This window comes from Budorcas taxicolor, chromosome 9 (genome assembly GCF_023091745.1).
Source record: "Budorcas taxicolor isolate Tak-1 chromosome 9, Takin1.1, whole genome shotgun sequence".
Taxonomy (NCBI): domain Eukaryota; kingdom Metazoa; phylum Chordata; class Mammalia; order Artiodactyla; family Bovidae; genus Budorcas; species Budorcas taxicolor.
In genome coordinates, this window is record NC_068918.1 from 27044490 (window position 1) to 27067043 (window position 22554).

Sequence of the window (22554 nt, forward strand, 5' to 3'; positions counted from 1 at the left end):
AAAAAACTTAAATTTTCAACTATTTCCCTTTAATAATTGGTACTGTAGGGTTGCTGGATTCTTCCCTGTGCTTGCCTGACTGCTCAGATGTAGAATTTCTGATAGTACAGCAGCAGTAACTGAGGAGATAATTAACAGCAGTATTCAGAAACCCCTCGAAGAAGATCTCAATAATGTTCCTTAGCTCTGAACTTGATTTGCAACTTAGATATAATTGCATAAGCTGGTGGAAGCCTTATGAAGTCAGCCTCTGTTTGAGACTTATTTCCCAGAATAAATGTATAACACATTTTAAAATTTTATTTGACTTTTTTTTAATCAAAAGAAGTCTTTTAATGGTGTTTTGTTTATTCATGTGCTTGTTCCCACTACGTGCCACTCCAAATTTTAGACTTCCTTTGCTTTCCTAGAAGATAATGATGCTTTAATATGTGCATATATTTTTTTGCAACCATCGAGTGTCTTCAGTTTAAGCTTGTTTCTGTATCTTCAAAGAGATAGTTCCAACTGTTACAGTAACTGGGAATACGAACACTGGTGCTCCCAAGAGCTTTGGCAATATACACATAAGCTCAAGAGTTCTTCCTGAATATCTTACTTCAAGTATCTCAAGCTGGGGACCTCGGCATGGTCTTTCATGCCTCTCTGTCTCTAACAACCATGTAATCAAGCTTCAGCTCCTATCGATGCTGATTCTTTTGTCTCTGCATCTTTCTACAGCTCTCTTTTTCCTTTTATTCCCACAGCTTCTACCTTAGGGCAGATCCTCCTATTTACTTCTTCAGACTATTGCAGTAACTTGTTGATGGTCTCTTGCCTTTAATTTGGAACCATATAGTCATCCCCATCATCCCCCAATACAAACACTGTTGCTAAGATCACCTTACCCAGCACTGATATCACTTCTTCTCCCTTAAAAGAATTAAGCCTAAGCATTTTATATGGTATTAAGACTTTCACTACATCATGAATTATACATTCAGAGATCTCTTTTTATATTATTTTAATTACTAAAGAGCAAATGATAAAGACATATGAATCACTTTCGATTTCCTTATTTTAATTTTCCAAGTAAAATCTTCCAAAGGATTCATAAACTCAAATATTTGCTCAGCCCATCTGTTGATTTGCTCATTAGTAAAACTGAATATTTGTAGCATCTAGTGCTAGCATTTAAAGCACAGTTTACATCAGAGGAAAACAAGAAATTAAGTGTTTGTGATTCAAATAAATAACTTTAAATAAACTTTAATTCACCAAACTGTACTTTAATCAGGAAAACAAGAAAGCACATACAGGACAAATTTTGAATTTCACTATTGCCTACTTTGCTTTTGACAACATATTTTGCAAAGAATCTTGAATTGGAGAAAATTCTTTTTAAGGTCTCAAACAGAAAACTTTATTTTCCAGTTGCTTTACTAATGGAGGTGACTATATAGAATTTCAGCAATATCTTTAACAGGAATAAGAGCTTTCTAATGTGTATTGAGGAATTTCTTTTCTGTCATAAAAGTGCAAAGTAAATACTACTCTATCTCTCTTTTGCAGTCTCTCTTGGGCAAAAAAAATTAAGCTCATTTTCAAAAGTGTAGACATGTTTTTATGCCAATGACAAATATAAATGGGAGAAAAGCAACTGAATTTTCTCAGAATTCTACATAATCACTATTTTTCAAAAAATAGTTCCTCTCAAACAACTTGGTGACTAGCAAATTGTCAATTTAAAGTTAGGAGGCTCTAGGTGGAATCAACCACTTTAGAGAAACATCACAGATCTTTAGTATGGCAGTTGCTTGGTTATGTGGGTTGACACTTTGTATTACAAAGTAAACATTCATAAACAGTAAATTTTCTCTCTTGTGTCAATACTTATTAATATGCTAGTATTCAGTTTTAGTAGTGGTGTTATTTTACTTTACCAAAGGCAGAAGCCACTATGAATTATTTCCAATTCAATTTAACTTAGAATGGAGAAATTTCATTGAAAAAATTCTTTTTCTTTCCCTCCCTTTATCCCTCCCTCCCTTTCTCTCTCTCTTCCCTCATCCCCACCCTTTCTTTCTCTCTTTCCTCTCCCTCATTTCTCTTCCTTCTTTCTCTTCTTCTTCTCCCTCTCTCTTTCCCTCTGTCTTTCTCAATACATCCATACCTTATTTTATTTTATTTTGCTTTATACAATACACTATGTTTGCAGGTACTGTGGTTTTTTACAAGTTGAAAATCTGCGGTGACTCTGCTTAGAGCAAGTCTATTATTGCTATTTTCCAACAGCATTTGCTCACTTAGTGTATCCATATCACATTTTATTCATTCTCACAACATGGTAAACTTTTTTTATTATTAATACTATTTTTTATTATTAATAGTATTTTTATGGTGCTCTGTGATCAGTACTATTTAATGGTATTATAATTGTTTTGATGTGCCACAAATCATGCCCGTATAAGATAGCAGACTTCACTGATGAATGTTGTGTGTGTTCTTAATGCTCCACAGGTCAGCTCTTTCCTTTTCTCTTTTCCTCTTCTTGGCCTCACTATTTTCTGAGACATATCAATATTGTAGGCCAATCACTAACCCTATATTGGCCTGCAAGTGTTCAAGCAAAAGGAAGAGTCACAAGTTTCTCAATTTAAATAAAAAACTAAAACTGGTTAAGTTTAGAGAGGGAGTCATGTCAAAAGCCAAGTTAAGGCAAAAGCTAGGTTTCTTGTACTAAACAGTCAGGCAAACTGTGAATAAAAGGAAAAGTTCTTGAAGGGAAATTAAAAGTGCTATTCCAATGAACACATGAATGATAAGAGAGTGAAACTTTTTGTGAAACCTTCTTGCCTATGGAGAAATCCAGGATGGAGATCAAACCAGCCACAACATTCACTTAAAGCTTAATTCAGAGTAGGATGCTAAGTTTCTTCACTTTTATGAAAATTGAGAGAGCTGAGTTTGAAGCTAGCAGAGGTTAGTTCATGAGGTTTCAGAAAGAGGAGTTTTCAATAACATAAAAAATGCAAGGTGAAACAGCAAGGGCTAATGTAGAAACTACAGCAGGTTATCCAGAAGATCTACCCCTGAAAATGAATAAAAGTGGTCACACTAAACAACATTATTTTCAATGTAGGTGCAACAGCCTCACATTAGAAGAAGACACCACCAAGGACTTTAATAGCTAAGAGGAGATGCCAAAACCTATCTTCAAAGCTTCAAAGGACAGGCTGATTCTCTTGCTAGGCACTAATGCATCTGGGGACTTTAAGATGAAGCCAATATTAATTTACCATTCTGAAAATACTACGGTTCTGAGGAATCATTCCAAATCAATCCTTCCTGGGCTCAGTAAAAGGAACAGCAAAGCCTGGATGACGGCATATCTGTTTTACAGCACGGTTTACTGAATATTTCAAACCCACTGTTGAGATCTACTTCTCAGGAAAAAAAGGTTCCTTTCAAAATATTACTGCTTATTAACAATGCATTTGATCATTTAGAGCTCTGATGGAGATGTACATGAGAGTCATATTATTTTCATGTTGGCTAAACACAACATCCATTCTACAGTGCATGGATCAAGGAGTCTTATTATTTAAGAAAAACATTTTGCAAGTATGAAGCTGCTAGAGATGGTGATTCCTCTCATGGATCTTGGTAAAGTCAAGAATATCTTCTGGAAAGGATTCACCTTTCTAGATGCCACAGAGAACATTCATAATTAAAAAGATCAATACATCAACATTAATGTGAGTCTGGAGAAGCTGTTTCCAACCCCCACAGAAGACTTTGAAAGGTCCAGGACTTCAGTGGAGAAAATAACGGCAGACGTGGTGGAAAGAGCAAGAGATCTAGAACCTGAAGTAGAGACGAGATTTCACTGAACTGCTGCAATTTCCTTATAAAATTTTAACAGATGAGGAGTTGTTTCTTATGGATGAGCAACAAAAGTGGTTTCTTGAGAATGACCCTGCTCCTGATAAAGATACTGTGAATATTGTCAAAATGACAACAAAGGAGTTTAAATATTATATAAACCTACTTGATAAAGTAGCTGTGGGTTTTGAGAGGATTAAGATTAACTCCAGTTTTGAAAGAAGTTCTATTGAGGGTAAAATGCTATCAAACAGCCATGCATGCTAGAGAGAAATCATTCATAAAAAGAAAAGTTAACGGAAGCAACAAACTTTACTGATGTCTTATTTTAAGAAATTGCTATGGCTTTCCCAGACTTTGGCAATGACCACCCTGATCAGTCAGTTCCCATCAACATAGAGGCAAGCCATGCCACCAGGAAACAGATTATGACTCACTGAAGGCTTGGATGATGATTCGTGTTTCTTATCAATAAAGTATTGTTTAATTAAGGTATGTACATTTTTTAGACATAGTCTTATTGTACACTTAAGTGACTACATCATAGTGTAAACAATAATTTTATATGCACTAGGAAACTAAAAAATACACGTGAGTCACTTTGTTGTGATATTTGCTTTATTGTGATGGTCTGGAATCAAACCTGGATCATCTCTGAGGTATGTTTGTATTCCATTAAGAGTGTTCCTTAAAACTGGAATAGTTTGTCAAAGTGGGTTTCTTTTCTATAGTAATAATAAGCATTATCATTGCTTCTTTCAATTTAACTAATAATTTACTCACAAGTATGAAAGTGATGAATATATATGGATGTCTAAGGAACTTTCACGTTGTGATGAAAACAGCTAAGTCACAGGCATCAATGTGGCCGACAGTAGACAGTAGATGTATTGCAACTCTCTTTCCCAAGGGAATATTAAAGAGGAATTTAAAAGCTGAATGAACACTGACTACTACATAAGCTACGAGCACACTGTATACGCTTCTTAACAATAATGCAAATTAGAAACAGACCTCCTCATTTTCCTACACCCTGTGAGTAGCAGGCATATATTATTACTACATCAATTAACACATCAATACTTTAGGGCATGATGGGTTGTGATGGTCGAGGAAGTTGGAAGATGAAAGTAACTCCCTCTCCTCTCCTGAGAGAAATCAAATAGACTTCAATTGTTAGTTCTTACAAATAAGGATAGTATTTACCTTGTTTGACCTTATATCACCAAGACTTATCACCATGACTTTGAGACATTCTAGTTATTACTTTTGAAATAATTAATTCACCAACAAATTTGGAACTAGCTAATACATCTTCATAGTAAAGTATGACTATTTCTCTGTTCAGTGGACTCAAACACAATGTGTTAAAAAATGATGTAAAGGAGTATACAGAACTTCTCAATATCATCATCAAACAGATAGACCGCAAGGTTCTTTACTTCCCTATTTCCAGTGGTGGTGTATGCAAGACCACATACCACCCATACCCACCAGAATTACTATAAAATCTAAATAAAAGCAGCGTAAATAAAATATTTTGAAAGGGTCCTGACAAATATCATTGCAATAGAATTGTTTACCCAATGGCCCTCCTTATAAAAAAGACTGGAGCAATATTGCTGCTTTACTTTATTTTTATATCAAGGAAAAGATATATTGCAAAGTGCTTCATACCATGTGGAAGAAAAGAATTTCATCTTGTTTGTGGGTAAGTGAAAAATAGCTAATTTTCCTTATCTGTGCTTCACTGGGATGAACAGAAAACATATCACAAATAATAAATGTAGTAAAATACACAACACAATTTGTCATATTCTGTTTGGTGTCTCTGTTCCTTACTTCATCTTTTCCTTGAAATGATAAATAATATTCTCCCAAGCCAGACTCAGTTGTATAATGAATGCCTATGTTTCAAAATTTAGAATGAGCATTAAATCCCTTAGGAGGCCTTCTCTGACACTATGGTTCTACAATAATACTCCCTGCATGTTTTTCTATACTTACTATACAGAGTGCTATGAATATAGCTTTCTCACTAAGCAGGTTAAATTCACTGATGTTATAAGCACAACATTATTTAATTTTTTCTAATACTTGCTTCTCATTGTGCTTTACTAAACCCTTATTTCTCTGAGTTGTACAATCTTTATGAAATCATGTTCTATCTATCTAACATATTTCTATCAAGGAAAGGAGATATTAGTCTCCCCTTTTTAAAGTTCTTCCTAAACTTTACAAGTGATTTCCTGGGGCTTCCCTCCCTTACCTTCAGTAAGAGGAACCAGTTGAGCCTCTTGACTTTCACTGAGAGGGAGATGAAAAGAAGCAAGAGGATGGACTCTTGTAGGATGATATATCCACTGCAAGTGAGAGCTCAGGTTCCCTTCCCATTCACACCCTTCTCCTTGTACAGACCTCCAAAGTGGGTTTACCATTCTCTCCCCTGAAGATTCTCAACTAGAAGGATGACTTTTTTGAATTTAGTGCTGTGTCATTCAAATTCCACTCTAATTCTCTGCACCGTTAGAAAAAAAAAAAAGCAAGCAAACAGAAAACCTCAGGGACATACAGATTTCAATCAGTAACTCATACCACTATTAATCTATTTTAAAACATAATTTTTAAAATTATATTTTATGGCATCCTCCTTAGAGTGTAAGCCCAGTGAAGCTAGGGTCTGTGGCCTTCCCATCTTTGTGTCCCTAGGCATCTTGCATTACTTTCAGTTCAGTTCAGTTCAGTCATTCAGTCGTGTTTGACTCTTTGTGACCCCAATGAATCGCAGCACGCCAGGCCTCCCTGTCCATCACCAACTCCCAGAGTTCACTCAGACTCATATCCATCGAGTCCGTGATGCCATCCAGCCATCTCATCCTCGGTCGTCCCCTTCTCCTCCTGCCCCCAATCCCTCCCAGCATCAAAGTCTTTTCCAATGAGTCCACTCTTTGCATGAGGTGGCCAAAGTACTGGAGTTTCAGCTTTAGCATCATTCCTTCCAAAGAAATCCCAGGGCTGATCTCCTTCAGAATGGCAATGCTTTAGATTACAGTAAATGTTTTTTGACTAAATGCCTTAAGTGAAGCTAATTTTCTGTTGATTTAACAATCTCTTAAGATATGTTACAGTATTAACTTAACATGGAGATGTCAGAGTCTACTATATAAGATATTACACTAAGGGATTTACACTTAGTGTATTTACAAGTTTACTTATTCACTAGTTTGAGACCTCAAACCTGTCTGCAGAGAATTCATGATTATCAATAATTTATCATCAAGTTGAGAATTAGAAAAAAACGTCTCCCAAGATTTCGCCTTAGTGTAGAAGCAGTCGTTATTAACATCTGGGCACATTTGATTCCTCAGTTTATACCATGTCAACTATAACAAAAGGCCTTCAGTGAAGGGCCCAGATTAAGTTTGTTTTTAGAAAACTGTCCATTGTCATGATATGTGCATATACACACATAAACATGCAATTATATGGCACATATATTCATGACATACATATGATAAACATATAGCTATAACTGTAATTATATACACACACGATAAATACATAAACTATATTTATATTTCCTTTCTTTTATTTTTTTATATAAGGATGTTGAAGCAATGAATAAGATTATCTGAAAATGGACTCTAGGAATTCACTCCAGGTTGTTGATGTTGAGCTACCAGGTACCCTCTCCTCTCAAGGAAAGATGATGTACTCAGACTCAGTTTCTCAAGGATTCCTAGCAGGGATGACCACAACATCCTTTGAACTGTATGTGTACAGGAACAAGGCAACTAACGTTCCCATTGCTGCTGCTACTGCTGCTAAGTCACTTCAGTCGTGTCTGACTCTGTGTGACCCCATAGACAGCAGCCCATCAGGCTCCCCCGTCCCTGGGATTCTCCAGGCAAGAAGTCTGGAGTGGGTTGCCATTTCCTTCTCCAATGCATGAAAGTGAAAAGTGAAAGTGAAGTCGCTTGGTCGTGTCCGACTCTTTGAGAGCCCATGGACTGCAGCCCACCAGGCTCCTCCTTCCATGGGATTTTCCAGGCAAGAGTACTGGAAGCAAACATCAACGCTTTCTGGCAGCTTGATTATCTTTCCAAAATCAAGGCCGATTTCTTATGGTTTTCTGCATAAGATGAAAAACATATACCAATATGGAAGCCATGCCTTACTTAACAGATGCCCTGTTATGTGTTAGTATTGGATGATGGGAAGCTGGGGACGTGTGCATCTCTCTAATGCTTACTCTAACCTTGAGGCAGTCTAGTTTCCGAGACAGCACCATAGCTGAACTCATTATATGATGCTGTGGATGTCATCATGAACTCTGGCGTGTAATCTGGTGAAAAATAGAAAGATGAGTCCAATAGGAAAACTATTTCAAACAAGAGATAAACAACTGCAAAGGCAGATTTAATCAAGATTTTACTATGATAGATCCAACAAAATGCTCTTATCTTCTTCTCCTTTTTTTAAAATTAATCTTGCCTCTCAAAGAAATATAGGCTGAAATTATTGCTTACCTTCCTATAGGTTTTCTATCATCCTTGAAGACTGAAAACATAAGGAGGAGACAGAGGGGGAGGGGAGCAGAAGAGCAGAAAAATAACTAAAACAACTACTGGAGTTCCAATAAACACGGTTCTCTACCTTGTCAGTGAGAATTCAATGGCCATTAATGTCACCATTCCAAAAGAAAAATTACCCCCCGCTTTATCTATCAAATCAGTATCTACCCAGAAGAGGGAGAGTATCATAGATTGCAATCAGCAAGCAGCTCGATAAATTGTCTTAGGTTTCTAAGCCACATTAATCAGATCCTTGTTTTAACTGATATTAATGCAACATTTTCACAAACTGTATTGAATATTCACCTCTGCTATTTCAGGGATATTCTTGGAACCCCTTCAAACATTAAATTGTGGTTTATAATTCTATGGAGATAAGGGGCAGAAGTGGGGAGACAATATTTACATATTTGCTAGATTTTGTATAATTTTATATAACATTAAATTTTATATAATATTTCTTAATGTAGAAATTAAATAAATATGTTAATGCTGAGAGAAAACAATTCAGGTTGCCTTCATAAAAATGATGCAGTATGGTTGTGTTATATTGGATAAGTCATTTTCTTTCTTACTGATTCTAGTTTGGCTATTGCCTATCAAGTAGGTGTTTCCTGTATCTCAGTCTTTAAACCTTTTAAAAAATAGTTAAAAGAAAAATCTTTTATTCACTTAATTTTTCACTTATAAGCTATCATTATCTTCCTAGAGAACACTGATGAGAGATTCACTTGTTTTGTAGAAACTGTCATTAACTGCATGATCTGGTCATCCTACTTGATGAGGTAGAGTACTCTAAAGTACTCCCTCCCCTATACCTTCAAGTATAAATTTCCTAAAGTGAAATGTTTCTTCTCACATAATGTCTTTCCTGGGTGCATTTTGTTCTCAGCTAGACACTGTTTTGCTAGGGGCCAGTTAAATTTCTGCTGAGTATGGGTATAGATATAGAAACAGCAAGTAGGGGAGGCTTTGCCTTCTGGAAATACTTTATTAATTCTAAAAAGGAAGTGAGATACAAGCACCAAAATACTGAATGGAATGTCATTAAATACTAGGGTTCTGCAAGAAGGAAGTGAATTTTCAGACAAGGCTAAATATGACTATTTTAGAGATAGGTGGGTCATTTTATTAAACAGTTTCTTTAGCGTTCAAGAAGGAAACAAACAAACCTCTCCAAAGATTCTGTGAGCTAGACTTCTCTTATTTCCTCTAAGTTACCCAAGAACCCTGGTGGCCCAGAGCACTGACAAAGAGCATCAAGTGGCAATAACTGATGGTCGGTATCAAACACTGGCCAGAGGGAAGGTAAGTAAGACAGACATTGTCCTTTATTACAGCTTAGTGTGTTATGGGGGAAATCAAATAATGTGGAAAGAAAATAATAATAAACCATGAGTGATTCAAATCTCATCTATCCCAGCTTCTAAAGAAGAAGGTGCTTTTTGTTTGCTAGTCTAGTGATTGGAAAAGTGGCAATTAGTATCAGATTTTGGTTGTTACACTTTGTTTTTTTGTTATTGTGTGTTGATCTCTAGGTCCAACAACCTCCAAAGCATTGGTTACATAAAACATTGTGAGGAAATATGGAAGTGGAAATAGAAATACAGTAAAAACACAATACAGTGGCCCATTCTCTATTCCATGGAACCAGAGAAGATGCTTTGGGAAAATAAAGCTTAAACTGATTCCTCTTATGTAAATCAGAATTAGCCAGGGAAAATAAGGTTACAAGGATGTCTCACTCAGATGTGTATAGGTCTAGAAATGAGAGTTTTAGATGAAAGAAGGCTATGGATGCGTGCAGTCTAATTTTCAACACTGGAATATTTTCTAGATACATTTCCATTATTAACTTCTGGTTTGATTCATTATGGTCTGAAAAAAAGTTTTATATAGTTTTTTTTTTAATTTTTATTTTTACTTTATTTTACTTTACAATACTGTATTGGTTTTGCCATACATTAATCCTTTTAAATGTGCTAAGGCTTGCCTTATAGCTGATGATATGATCTACCTTGATGAAGTCTGTATACATGTGAACTGAATGTATATTCTGCTATTGATGAATATGAGGCTATTGATTAGTTGGATAAATTAAGCTGATGATATCATTTAGTTTGATGATGTTCAATTTTGTATTGAACAATTGATTACAGAGAAAAAAAGTAAAAGATTCCATGTGCAATTGTACATTTAATTTCAGCTTTATCAGCTGTGGCTTTATGTCTTTTGAACTCCTAGATAAAGCACTTAAAATTACTGTTTTGTGGTGAATTTATGCCTTTTTCATTATGAAATTTACCCGTGTATCCCTGATGAGTTTCCTTGTTTTGGAAGTTGCTTTTTTCTGCAACTAACATAGTTACCACAGTCTTTTTATTAATGTTTGCATGATTTTTGATCATGATTTTTTATCTGTAATTTACCTGTAGCACTACAGTTTAATTTTTTAGGGCAGTAGTTCATTCAGTCTTGGTACTTTACACTATCCAACAATTTTTGTCTTTTAAATAGTGTTTAGACTATCTGTTTTTAATATATTTATATGGTTACATTATTACTCACTATTTTACTTTTTGATTTTTGTTTTTCTTTTCTTCTTTTTCCCATTTCCTATCTTCTTTTGGATTATGTCAATGTATTTGAGAGTTTAATTTTTACTTACATTTGTGTTTTTTCTATTGTTTTTTAATATTTTATTTGATAAATATATATACTTTTTTATACCCTCTTCAGAGTTAACTTTCTACAACTTCAGTTAAAATCCAGAAATCTTACAACTGTACAGTCCTTTTGCCATAAATAAGACTTAAAGAAAAAATAATTTATTCTAATTATCCAGAAATATACAGCTTCTGTGACTCTTCCCTCCTTATAACTTTCCCTCTTTTAAGTCTCCCTTTTTTGAAGAACTGCTTTAGTTTTCCTTTTATATCAAGTTCTATGGCAATGGGAAAATTCTTATACTTTTCCTTCAGCAGAAAATGTCTATCTTGCTTTTTTCTGAAGATATTTTTGTTGGATACAAGACTCTGAATTAATATTTCTTTTGTTTCAGTCCTTTAAGAAAAGTGTTTCCCTCTTCTGTTCTTCTCTATTTTAATTTATTCTTGAAAGCAATCTAATTGCATTCAAATACACTTTTCTCTTTGTGTAATGTATCTTTTTTTTTTTCCTGCCTGTTTCAAGATTTAGTCCTTATATTTGTTTTCTGATAGTTTTACTTTGATGATTCAGAGAATGATTTTCTTTAGGTTTATCCTTTTGAAGATTGGCTGAGCTTTTTAACATATACATATGTCTTTTGTCAAATTAAGTTTTCAGCCATTATTTCTCCAAAGTTTTCCTCTTTCTATTTCTATTTTTTCTCTTTCTATTTTCCCTAGTGACTCAAATGTTAGGATTTTGGTATTGTTCCTTCAAATTCGGGCTTCTTAAGTGCTAGTGGTAAAAAAATCTGCCAGCCAGTGCAGGAGAGGTGGGTTTGATCCCAAGGTGGGGAAGATACCCTGGGGGAGGAAATGGCAATCCACTCCAATATTCTTGCCTGGGAAATACCATGGACGGTGGAGCCTGGAGGGCTACACAATCCAATGGGCTGCAAAGAGCTGGACACACCTGAGCACACACACATGACACCCTCCTCTACCAAACTCCGTTCCCTGAGTTTCCACTCATTTATTTACAATCTTTTTTATTTTGTTTCCTTCTACTATTCAGAGTGGCTAATTTCTATCAGCCTATCTTAAAATTTGTTGATTATTTACTTTGCTATCTCCTCTCCATTATTGAATGCATTCAGTGAATTTTTATTTTAGATATTATACCTTTTAGTTCTCTAATTCTCCTCTGTTTTCTTTTTTTATGGTCTTTCTTTGTCTCTCTTACTGAAAACATATATTTATTTCCACACATTTCTAAAGCCTTCATCTTTAACTCATAAAGGATGATTATAATACCTGCTTTTACAGTCTTTGATATTTTTTGCTTTTGGCATTTGTTTATATTCTTTTGTCTTATTTTGGATTGTGTCCTAGATGTTTTTATATCATGTTGTGGGACTTGAGCCCTGTTAAAATCATCTGGAGAATTTTAATTTGTGTGTGTTTTCTGTCAATAAATTATGTTAGATTTAGAATACAAAGTTGATCTCATCTTCTGTGTGCAGTGATTCCAATTTCAAGTTCAGTTTTCAAATTCATTGCTATGCTCTTCAAATCTGTGCTATGCATGCCCCACTCTGAAGTTAATTTAGGACTTGGCCATTGGTTTATATAACAGATCAAAGCCTGTGCTATTGTGTCTTTGGGTCTGTTTCACACATGTGCAGCTCAAGACTTAGTTCACCTGGAGTCTAAGACTTATGTTGTTTTTTATATAGAAATTAGTGTATAAGCGTCTTTAGCTCTCCTTCTTTGAGGTAAGGTGAGGTAAGGTGAGGTAATGTAAGGTAAGGTGAAGTCGCTCAGTCGTGTCCGACTCTTTGCGACCCCGTGGACTGTAACCTACTAGGCTTCACCGTCCATGGGATTCTCCAGGCAAGAATACTGGAGTGGATTGCCATTTCCTTCTTCAAGGGATCTTCCCGACCCAGGGATCGAACCCGGGTCTCCCACATTGGAGGCAGACGCTTTAACCTCTGAGCCACCAGGGAAACTTTGAGACTTCCCCTATATTCTCTAGCTCCTGGAAGTCCTTTCCCATTTCATCTAGCCAGGAAAATTGGTTTACTTCATGGTTTAAGTCCCTATGCTCTTGTTCAGCAATGGACACTGGAGTTGCCTTTGAGGCAACAGAGTAATAAAAAAGGGCAAAAGAAAAAAGAGTTCTCTGAAACTTACTATTTGGTCCTCAGCGGACCCTTTTCTTTCTTCTTCTGTCCAGAGTACTGGATTTTCTGTCTGAACTTTAGCTACACACACTATTGTTTTTCTTGGGGATAATGCAGTTTTCCAAAGGGACTAACTTCTTTTCAAAACCAAAAATCAAAGGAGGAAAAAATAACTAGGAAATTCACCATTGATTTTGTCTTTCAAGTCTTGACTTTCCTTGTGAACCCTTCCATATGTAATTCCTTCTTGTTCATGTTTTCAGTTTATATTCTGCCCAGAGTTTACAGAAGCAATTCATGGTGGAAATAGGCTATAGTTGGCTTACTCCATTTGACTGGAGTAAATAAAACTTGGAAGTAAATAAAATGATTATAAAGGACCTATGGACTTAAGGGTGATCCCTAAGGTTATCTCTGGTTAGAGCTATACATGTGGATTGTAAGGGCTCTCATGGGGTTCAATTCGCCCCAGAAGCTTTGACAAGTGAAATTTTCAAAAGAAAAAAGTTAAAAGTTTTAAGTTCTACCCAGAGATCAAGAAGGATTAACATCTGAAAAGTATCCATTTAAGGACATAGATGTCATTGGTAACCTTGCCAAGAACAGTTTACATAAAGTCATAGGGCCAAATGATAATGATTGATTGGTGCATGGGAGTTGAAATAGATACTTCAAGTTTAGACAGTGCAAAATGGAATGTGGCTGTGAAAAAGAGAAGATAGGGCAGAAGCTGGAGGAAGAAGTTTTAGATTTGAGATATTTCTTTTTAAGTTCTATTTTTAGGGGACTTTCTTTGTTCTGAAACTGGAAGTGGCCTTAGTACTTTAAAATGCTAATAGGATGAAACCAGTAAAAAAGGAAAGGCTAAAAGCATAAAAAGAAACGAAGTCTCTGAGATGGTGGCAAAAAAGGGATCCTAAGCACAGGTGGAGCCACTCATTAAGAATGAAGAAAATAAAACTTCAGAATAATGAAAAATATTCAGAAAAACTCTGGAAAACTCCAGTGAATTACTGGTATATAAGTGGCTTATTCCTGAGTCTATTTCTGAAAAACCCAAACTAGACAACTCTGTAAGTATTAATCTAGCCCTGATTTCACATTCTTTACAATGTTCCAACTTCATCTATGCAAATGTCTATTTTATATCTCTACTTTTTAAAATGAAAAGTATCTCAAGCCTAATATGTTCAAAGCAGAGCTCTTCATTCTTTTAAAATGCCGTTCTTTTTTCAGTCTTCTTTCTTGTAGTAAACTCCATCCCCCTTTTTAAGACAAATAGTCATCTTTCATTTCTCCCTTCCCCTTTCAATTTGCCCTTTAACCATCAGTAAGTAGAGTTGACTTTGAGATTTCCAGAATTTATTTAAAAATGTCCATGTACATTCATCTGTATTGCTACTGCTCTACTAAGCCATTGATCTTCCACCTGTATTAACACAATTGTCACTTGATTTCTCTAATTGCTGCATCTTTACAATCTAATTAATCAAATAGTTGCCACAAAGGTCTTTGTAAATGTACCTGAAATCATGTCCTTTGATGTTTAGAAAACCAGTGGTTTCTTGCTGAACTTAGAAATTTCTGCTTATTACCATGTGTACATGCAGGAGGATGTGAAATAAATATTTAACAGCTGGTGTGGAATGACCATTCACCAGTGAGACAATACACTAGGCAGATGTATAATGAAGTACTTCCTAATAATGAATTACCAGCCTTTCCTGACAGTGCCACATGCCCACATTCTCCCTCACTCATGCTTCCCCATCATGGTGTCCTTCCAAACATTGCATTTGACTAGAATCTTCCCATTCCTGGCTCTTTCCCTTTCCCTATATTATCTCAGACATTATATTCTCTGTGAAGCATTCTCTTACCAATTAATAGCAAGTCCTTACCATGCCTGGCTTAGTCACTATCTCACCTGTGTGCTTCATATTCTTCATGGGACTGAAAACTATATATGAAACTATGTCATACATTTACTTGTATCTTTTGTTCTCCTCAAATAGAATTTAAATTTATCAAGAATATGGATCTTGGCTTGTATTCTCACCATAACCAAGGACACTGCCTGTCATAGGGCAGACATCTAAGGCTCACTTATTAAATGACTGAACCTAAACAGCACCTAAAATGCAGAGACATTATTTTGGCAACAAAAGTCAGTCTAGTGAAAGCTATGGTTTTTCCGGTAGCCAGCTATGGATGTGAGAGTGGACTATAAAGAAAACTGAGCGCCAAAGAATTGATGCTTTTGAAATGTGGTGTTAGAGAATACTCTTGAGAGTCCCTTGAACTGTAAGCAGATCTAACCAGTCTATCCTAAAAGAAATCAGTCCTGAATATTCATTGGAAGGATTGATGCTTAAGCTCCAATACTTTGGCCCCTTGATGCAAAGAACTGACTCATTTGAAAAGACCCTGATGCCAGGAATGATTGAAGGCAAGAGGAGAAGGGGATGACAGAGGATGAGATAGTTGGATGGCATCACTGGCTTGATGGACATGAGTTTGAGTAAGCTCTGGGAGTTGGTGATGGACAGGGAAGCCTGATGTGCTGCAGTCCATGAGGTCACAAAGAGTTGGGCATGACTGAGCAACTGCATTGAACTGATGAATAAATAAATGTAAGAATAGATGCATAAAAAAGTTATAAAAATGTAAAATAAAAGTAAATCATCAACTTTATAATCTATCGATTCTGTTTCTAGCCTACTCATAACTGTCAGATCTATACTTTGGAATTCCTACTGAAATGCTCATCAGCAACTAAGTCTCCATGTGAATTCATCCCTTTACCTTGAAGTTTTCTTCTTTTATTTTCTGTCATGTTACCTGAAGCACACTCATCCTATCACGTTTGCAATACAGTTTAAAAGGTGGGCTTTGAATTAGAATTTAATGGGTCCAAAATTCACATCTGCCACTATCATGTGTGGAAAAGCTGCTTAACCTCTTTGTGACTTAATATTCTTCTCTATAAAATAATGATAGTGAAAATATTTTTTAATATATTTGTTGGGAGTATTATAAAATTAATTAATTCATGTAATTCTTTGAGATTATGCCTGGCAGAGAGCAAGCATTCTTTAAAGCATAGGATTAGTAGTTGCAAAATGAGAAATATGGAAGTAATCTTTGCTTCTCCAGCAATCTTACTTTCCTTATCTGCTTGGAACACGGAATCAGCAAATATTTCCCCAATTTAACTTCTCTAATAAATCTAATTAGTATTCATATCTGCACCATATCTTCACTATTTACTGCTGGAAAAGCTTTACTGTTCCCCTGTTGCTCCATCTCTGCCTTGTTGTCAATTCTATCATAATGTTCTTTCTAAAATAAAAACTGGTTTCTGATTTTCCTGCCTATAATTTCTCAATAACTTTTTATTGTCTTCAGGATAAAACCTAAACCTAGAGAGATAACCTGTCATTTTCCATAACTCCCTTCTGGAAACCCATCCTTAATCCACACTGATGGTTTACAATTGTGCCCATGTTCAGCTGCTCTCTGGCCTCTGAGCTTTTGCTTACACTGCTCACTGTTTGAAGGGTAGCCTTCTCCTGAAATTCTCTTTTGCCTCCTTCTCCTCCCAACACCCTTTTATTTAGCAAATGCCAATTAGTCTTTTCTAGGAAATTAATTAATTTGAACTTTTAATTTTTTATTGGCATATAATTGATTAACATGTTGTGTTAGTTTCAGGTGTATAACAAAATGATTCAGTTATACACATACATGTATCCTTTTTCAAATACTTTTTCCATTTGTTGTTATTCAGTTGCTAAGTTATATCCGACTCTTGGGGGACTGCAGTGTTCTAGGCTTCTTTGTCTCTCACTGTGTCCATGAATTTGCCTAAGTTCATGTTCATTGAATCGGTGATGCTATCCAACCATCTCATCCTCTTTATCCATTTAAGTTACTATGTAATACTGACCAGAGTTCCCTGAACACGCTGCTATATTTAAAATGGATAAGCAACAAAGGCCTACTGTATAGCACAGGGAAATCTCATCTGCCTTTAAATTTCTCATCACCTCTTTATTTGACTGACTTAATGAATGAAGGTCTATTAAGGGCCTATCACATACCTGGGTATTTATAGTTATTGTTGCCTAAATAATGTCATACACTGTAAGCCAGATTTCTTCTTGTAGGCTTTCTTTTTTTTTTTTTTATTCCAGACTACATTTGACTTCAGATTTAAGATCTCAGCCTTTATGTGGCTAGGAAAACTGCATTTTCATAAGTGATTATTTTTCCAAATAATTTTGATTTAATTGAACTTCCTTGTAGTTCCTCCTCCCAACAGCTGGAAATATCATTAAAAGGGTTTCTTTACTAATTTCCCAGATATCATTTTCAAGTTCCTGTATGTCTATGTGAATTTATGTGAATTTTAAACTTAGAATAGACAAATATCAATGAGTGGTTATAAAATAGTTTGTCCATTGTTATTCCGAATCTAATTTAATAAATAAGAAAATTATTATAGTTAATTACAGATAGAACATTATTTTGTTATGATTGTTAAGTGGGAAGCAGGTAATGATAATTTAAATATGGTTGGTCACATTCATTGTAATTGTGAAAATTTGCTGCTATTCCTGAAAAATAAAGCTAATGTAAATGTATTTGCTATCATGAGAGATATTTGTCATATTCAGTTCAATTTTAACTTCTTCTTAACAGGTTAAGGTTCATTAACTTCTAACCTACAGGAATCACATGGCGAGTGAAATAAGAACTCCCTGGTTATTTAAAAAACTGCACTTCTCTGAACAACTTCTCATCAATAAACCAAAATGAGACTGCTTAAGGATTATAGTTTAATGCAGAGGTTGTAAATGTTGCTGGGTTGCTAAAGATGAGGAAATTCTGAGTTGTTGACTAGAAACATTTATTCTTTGATGAAATGTCCTCCAACTGTTAATTACATAGACCCTGAAAGAATAATTCAGTTCCAATTCATCATGAAGATAGATGAGATCATGAAGTTATGGCACAAAAGTTTCTGTATTTTAATTCAATTGCCCACATTACCAAGAAACCCCCATAGGGTCCTTAAAATTGCCCAATATTTAGTAACAACATCTTTATATTTCAAAAATAATGTTTTTCTTGACAGGAATCTCTTCAGCTTGGCCATTAAACCCTTATAAAAATTCACAAATGGTACATCATCCAAAATGGAGATTTCTATATTGTTTCCCTGGGGCCTGTGGGGATTTTCAAGAGCAGTTCCAGTGCCACTCTGTTTGGAGGAAGTACTGGGGCAGAGTTGAGTGGATGGGACTCCAGTCCGAGCTAATATTTTCACTAGAGTGACCCTTCTCTTGCATAATTATACCAGGGATATCTACATAAAGTTTGAAAATTGGATTCTAGTAAATATTAAGGACAGAATAGAGGTTGAGGTATTTAAAAAACCTTGTACCTCAGCTCCTCATAAATTGTGCATTTGTTAGTGTTATAAACTTATTTTTTAAAGTTAAAATGGATTCTGAGGCTAGTGAATGTTTTAAGCACATTATTCTCAAGTAAGCCTATTTACCCTTTGAGTACATTCAGTTCAGTTCAGTTCAGTTCAGTCACTCAGTCATGTCCGACTCTTTGCGACCCCATGAATCGCAGCACGCCAGGCCTCCCTGTCCATCACCAGCTCCTGGAGTTCACTCAAACTCACATCCATCGAGTCTGTGATGCCATCCAGCCATCTCATCTTCTGTCATCCCCTTCTCCTCCTGCCCCCAATCCCTCCCAGCATCAGAGTCTTTTCCAATGAGTCAACTCTTCGCATGAGGTGGCCAAAGTACTGGAGTTTCAGCTTTAGCATCATTCCTTCCAATGAACACCCAGGACTGATCTCCTTTGGAATGGACTGGTTGGATCTCCTTGCAGTCCAAGGGACACCCAAGAGTCTTCTCCAACACCACACTTCAAAAGCATCAATTCTTCGGTGCTCAGCCTTCTTCACAGTCCAACTCTCACATCCATATATGACCACTGGAAAAACCCTAGCCTTGACTAGACGGACCTTTGTTGGCAAAGTAATGTCTCTGCTTTTGAATAGGCTATCTAGGTTGCTCATAACTTTTCTTCCAAGGAGTAAGCATCTTTTAATTTCATGGCTGCAGTCACCATCTGCAGTGATTTTGGAGCCCCCCAAAATAAAGTCTGACACTGGTTCCACTGTTTCTCCATCTATTTCCGATGAGTACATTAGAGGCCACTAAATACACTATCAATTCAATAGTGTTCATTATAAGCATTTTATGTTATAAGTAGTATACTTATCTTCAATGAATATTTCATAATCAAAATTACAAACAAATTGCAACTTAAAATGATGTAAATGTGTTTAGGGTGATTTGGAAGTAGTTGTAACCATTTCATAAACCATCCATGGAACAGAAAGTTGTACACAGACACCAACACTCTGTAATTATTTAACAAACATTTCACAATACAATGCATAACTCTTACAATATAACTTGAGTGGTTTCTGGTGTGTACAATTGTTCTTTGCTGTAAACCTTACATAAATAATTTGTAAGTTCTCTATGCAATGCTGTATTTCCTCTTCTACATATCTGGAAGTCATTTTTAAACATATAACTCTTCTTTGCTAAATGGGAATATATCACCATGCAGTACTACAAGCGCATTTTGGGGAATAATTGTCTTGAGTTTTGGAAATTATGAGTTAAAGCCAGAAATTTAAGCATATACCTCTGTATCAAGACTAACATGAGAAAATTCACAAAGTAAGGAACATCATGTTTGAAACTTACAAAAAAGTCATTATCAATGAATTATTCCTGTATGTGTAGAAGGCACCTACAAAATATTAAGCATCATGGAAAATTCAAAAGTAATAAATAACATGATATGACTCCTTCACTCAAGAAACTTTAATTTCATCTGAGGCAATAGTTATTAAACATGGAGACCCGGGTTCAATCCCTGGGTTGGAAAGATACCCTGGAGAAGGAAATGGTAACCCACTCCAGTATTCTTGCCTGGAGAATCCCATGGACGGAGGAGCCTGGTAGTCCAAGGGGTCGCAAATCGTCGGACATGACTGAGCGACTTCACTCTTCACTCACTTAACTCAATGACATATTCAGCTAATTGCTCCATTTCTAATACTTCACTGCTGTAAAAGTCTACCACAAATTCACATAAACCCGGAATTAATAGGCTCTCAATTCTCCTAGTCAAATGCTTTATACAACTCTTTCCTAGCTAATTCTCTGCAAGTAAGTTTGTTCTCAAAAGTCCCTGCTTATTAATACCTTTGAGTCATAGCCCCACCAACTTCATCATTGGGAAATCAAGCGCATGATAGGAAAAAAATCAAAGCCATTCAACACATGTTCCAATTCACTCCTTAAAGCTCAAACAAACAAAATAATCATTTTCTCCCTATGTTTATTTGCTTCTTTCCTAGTGCAAAGATAGGCCAAATTTTTATAGAGGTAAATATTTTCATATACAACTAATATGTACTCATTTCTTTTTCTAAGACTTTGAGTCATCATTTTTTTCTCTTACATCCTCCAGGCTGCTTCCATCAACTGTATTTTCACTAATCAGTAAACATGCTCAGATCTTGCTGCTGCTGCTAAGTCACTTCAGTCGTGTCTGACTCTGTGCGACCCCATAGACGGCAGCCCACCAGGCTCCTCCATCCATGGGATTTTCCAGGCAAGAGTACTGGAGTGGGGTGCCACTGCCTTCTCCAATGCTCAGATCTTAGCTATACTAATTATGCACAAACAAAAAGCAGTAACCACCAAAATAACAAACAAGCAAATAAAACTTTCCCTCCTAAACCAGTGGCCTTTTTTCCTCCTATAACCATATTTTTTTAAAAATAATCAACCTGTCAGCCCCAGTTTATCACCATTCAGTCTTCACTTTGAACTCTACTTTCATCCTTAACTATTAAATTGAAAATTTTCTCCTTAAGGTTTCCCAAGGTCCTAGTAATAATTCTACTGACTACAGCCTACCAGGCTCCTCTATCCATGGGATTTTCCAGGCAAGAGTACTGGAGTGGGGTGCCATTGCCTTCTCCAATTAAGGATCATAGGTGAAACTAAAGGTCATGATGATATTTATTTTGTAAGTTTGTGCTCTGAACCATGAATCTTTGTGATTATAATGAGTAGAATTTAACACATCAGCCTTTAATACATATGTGCTGAAATGAATATGACAAAATTCTTTAGTCTGTGAAATCCAAGAAAGCTATAAAATAATCAAATCAGCAGTGGTTCCAGTTGAATTTTCTGTCACTTCAACTTTAGGGTAGCATTTGGTGCTGTTGAACCATAACCTTCTCTTTGGAACTTTTTCTTCTAGTGCCTTTCATTAAATTACTCAGATTCTATTGGTTAAATCGGACTTTGCAGAATATGCTCTCTTGAAAGTTGATGGGACAAACTGAGTTTTGAAACAAATCTCAGATGGCGAGTGAGGTACGTATGGGCTTTGCAGATAGATCTGAAAATCAGGAGCACTTAAGTACTGAAAAGATCCGGTTAAACAGTGGATGAGAGTTGTCAGGCAGACATTATAGACATGATTCATAAGTAGGGAAATCTGCCAACAGGCACATTCAGCATGACAAATAGTGTTCAAGGAATAGGTAGATAGATGGTTGACATTCAGGTATAAGAGGCCCATGGTCAGCATCAGAGAGTTAGCAATGAGGGGTCTCATCTCCACTCATAGGCCAAGGTCTATAGAAAGTGAGATGGCAATCTTGAGATCTTAGAATATATTATCGCAGAAGTACTCAGGTTCAGATCTGAGACACACTTTTCCAATCTGGTGCAGTGCCAGAAAGTGTAACAATCAGCAAATATTTTGATTGTTAAGATATCTGTCTACATAGCTTTTAAGGCCAAGGACAAGGCAAGCAAGATACTTTTCTTAGAAAAAAATATTTAAGGGAAAGTCAAAATATTAAGTAATCAAGGTAAATAATATTTCAATGCAATATTTTAAGAATCAAATTAAGGTAAACATTCATGATAAACAAAATAGTGAAGTTTAAATTGTTAATGTCTTTCACCTTAAGTAACAACATAAGATATATTGTAAAGCCTTGGGCAACTAATTGTCAAACGCCTGGTATAAACAATGAGTACTCTAAGTGCAAAAGAACAAGAGAAAATTCTGACTTTGTGAGAACTAGAAAGAGTTTGAGAGTAGGAACTGATCTGGATTTTGAAGGAGAAACAGAAATAGCTGATATTA